This window comes from Tenrec ecaudatus, chromosome 5 (assembly GCF_050624435.1).
Source record: "Tenrec ecaudatus isolate mTenEca1 chromosome 5, mTenEca1.hap1, whole genome shotgun sequence".
Classification (NCBI taxonomy): domain Eukaryota; kingdom Metazoa; phylum Chordata; class Mammalia; order Afrosoricida; family Tenrecidae; genus Tenrec; species Tenrec ecaudatus.
This window is the reverse complement of record NC_134534.1, coordinates 91652217-91655626: the sequence shown is the minus strand read 5'-3', so window position 1 is coordinate 91655626 and position 3410 is coordinate 91652217. Positions and strand designations below refer to the sequence as shown.

The 3410-nt window shown below is 40.4% G+C and overlaps 1 pseudogene; it reads right to left on the bottom strand.

Moving 5' to 3' along the window:
• Nucleotides 1-2702: 2702 nt before the first annotated feature.
• On the bottom strand, nt 2703-3133 carry LOC142448851 (large ribosomal subunit protein eL33 pseudogene; annotated as a pseudogene).
• Nucleotides 3134-3410: the final 277 nt, after the last annotated feature.

The following is a 3410-nucleotide window of genomic DNA, read 5'->3' as shown; positions in this document are numbered from 1 at the left end:
GCTACATATTTTAATCAGTAAGACAGAGATGTTCTAGAATTTGGTGACTCCGCTGGCCTTGCTTCCTGGAGAACAAAGGGATATTAATATAGAGTCTTGTCAGTGGGCTCTCCTAGCAAGGCCAGAAAAAAGAGCTCAGCTGAGAAGTAGCACAATTCTGGCGCTCTTGCTTCTTTTTTCAGTGGGCTTTGTTTAGCGTGTAGATTGAAACTATCGTGTCCACCCAAACCCAAGGCAGTGGGACCAGGGTCAGCACTCCTGCTGTCATACGGCAAGGTCCTGGAGAGCCGGCCACTGTGGCCAACACAGAGACCAGGTTGATTTTTTAAATTCTAAGTTTATTTCGGCAAGCACTTGCAGAAAGAAAACAACCAGGTTTTACTTCTGAGCTGTTTCAGAAGTCCATCCTGACTTCACAATTAAAAACTAGTTTTGTTTTTACAATGAAAATAGGAAGAGATTAGCAGGTTTTCACAATGTCATAGAATACAATTGATATTCTAAAAAAAGAAAACCACAGATTTTGCAATGATCGTAAATAAATAATCTATACCTACACTTCTCCAGGGGTCATAGACCATCATCCCCCAAAGCTTCATATGCATTGTTTATCTAAATTGGGGTGAGAGTTCATGCCGGCTACTTATCTTAATGCCTTTGTTAGCCTCTTCCTCAAGTTGGAACATCCCTGCTGGTTTTGCTTAAAAGGAATTTTTATGATAAGGGAGGAGACTGCTACATTCTGGAATGTTAACATAGTTTGTTAAATTTTAAGATTTAGTTATCTTAAATATATTATATTTCTAATATTGGTTTCCCTGTATTGATTTCCCTGTATCACTCCCACATTTTTTCACCCCCAAACCATCATTAGTTTGGCATATTGTACAAATATCAAACCAGACCCTCACGCATTTGTTTCCAAAATATGTATTGCCTCTCTCCTAACATGTTTCTTTCATCTCCTCTCAATAGGTGCCATAAGCCAGAAGTCTAGAAGTAACTCCTAAAATCTTCCTCTGCTACTGTATTCCTGCCCTAGTCTTTCAGTACTGCTGCACCACTCTCACAAATGCTAAACGACCTCACAATTCTTGGGGCTAGAATATTTGTCTGAATTCAAGGATCTAGCTTTAGGAAGGCTCTCTCTCTCTCTCTCTCTCTCTCTCTCTCTCTGTCAGTTTGCCTCCTTTAGCTTCTATAACAGCTTTCCCTAGGTTCCACAGCTATCTTTACATGATATCTGCCTTTCCCATTATATGCTTGCTTTGATGTCTCACTGTGCCTCCAATATAGGTCATTTTCAGGGGCTGTCCTGGCAAAGTCAGAAAAGAAAACATAGCCACCATCCCAAGCTTTGCCCTCCTTTGGCTTCAATCTTATAATTTTGTTAAAATTCAAGATGAACTAACAAACCTTTGCCACCTACCTTTAGACATGAAAAGGAAAGTGTCTCCACCTGGAGGACAGACCTCCGAGGACCAGACGGCAGCTGGGATGTATACAAGCCCTCCAAGCAAAGAGAACAGCCCTGGACCGAGAAGGCCGATCTCACAGGCCAGACTGCTCCAAAGACCCCTTCTCCCAAGACCTTACTATAAAACACCCCATAACCTGTTGCTTGAGGAAGGAAATTTGGATGGACAATGTCCACTCTACCTCCCTTCGGCACTCTTGTTGTTCAGTGAGTGGTGTTGTTCAGCTAGTTTGGACTCAAAACTACCCTATGTACAAGACAACATGTGCTTTTCTAATTCAACATGGCCAATACGTCTGCTCACTAGTCTCAGGCAGGATGGGCTCTTCTGTGAAGCAAACAGTGGTGGGTAGTGGTCACAGCATTGAGATGACTGAAGGAAGATTCCTTCAGGATGTGGCCTGATCTTAGTATAGATTGTGGGGAAGCTAGCTCGCATCTGCTGCATCCGGATCCTGCATTTGATTCTCCAACCTTCTGCCAATATGATCTGTTGAACCGAGACGCCAGCAGACTACTGACATTGAATTCATTTGGCTCTGTGTCCATAAACTTGTGGTCTCCTGTTTCATTTTCCCGCTTCCTAGCTCATTGGTTCCTGCACCTACACAGGTCTGGAGAGGCCTCCAGCTTACCATCTGTCACAGAGACTTGAACCCAAATAGATTTACCAACTTCTACAGCTGTGTGAGTAATTTATGCATCTCTTCCCATGTACATACTTAGATAAGCTACTTGTTTTACTGCTCTAAGTAACCCAGACTACCACAAAACCAAAATTATTAATATGTAATCAACAACAGAAAACATTATTGTCTCTTTAAATCCAAAAGACATAGGATGAAATACAAGGAAGTTCTAGATGGTTACTTATTAATTGTAAAATGGGAAATTCTATTTTCTCAAAAAATTGTCGGTTTTTATAATACAATAGCTTGGTGTATAGAAAAAGTTATAGATGCCCAACAATATTTCTCTGACTCTCTGAAACCTTTTAGAAGAAGTATTTTTACACCTTCAATAGTTTTGGAAAACTCATCAGTGTTTTCCAGGAATTTTCAGTCCCTGAGGCCACCTGGCAATGACTAAAGAAGACCACCTGGCAATATGTGTCTTCTAATGGTGCAGCAAAGTCAAAATTTTCATCATTTTCCCAATTCCTTTCACTGTCTTGCAGTCCTAAGGCTGTAGACACCAGTGCCGCTGTGGCTTCCTGCTCTGGGCATTTTATTTATTTATTTTTAACAAATGCACAATTTTATTTATTTACTTTTAAGTTTAAATTCTTGAGGGGTACAGCATCACACGGATTCTGTGTCCAATAGCCTTAGCAGGCAGGTTGCTCCGGAATTTGGCCCGAACCATGCCACTGTTTCCATGGGCATGAGTTACCTTTCCCCAGATGACTCTGGTTTTGTTAGGTTTGCCGCCAGGAGTCACTGTGTTGTTCTTTGCTTTGTACACATAAGCACATCTCTTGCCTAAATAAAATTCCGTTCCATCTCGGGCATAAACACCTTCAATTTTGAGAAGAGCCGTGTGCTCCCTCTGGTTCCGTAGACCCCGTTTATAGCCAGCAAAGATGGCCTTGGACCACAGCCTTCCAGACATATTTGCCGTTTAGAAGTCCTGTTCCCAGCAGGCCTCCACAGGCTCCAATATTCTGGGTATTTTATAAAGGTTTTGATTTGAAAAGGTATTTTGCATTCATTCCTCTTTTATTGAATTAATTAGGTTAAAATCAGTCGAAGCTTGAGTTGGAAAACAATATAAGGAAAAGACAGTTGATACTGCACTCCAAACAATAGTCTCCAAATACCATATATTAAGTAAACCACAATATAACATTAAATAAAGTTAAATATTTAAATGAAACCAAATATTATATAAAATTATTTTCAAATAATCAAGAAAGTTTTTCCAAAGCAATTTT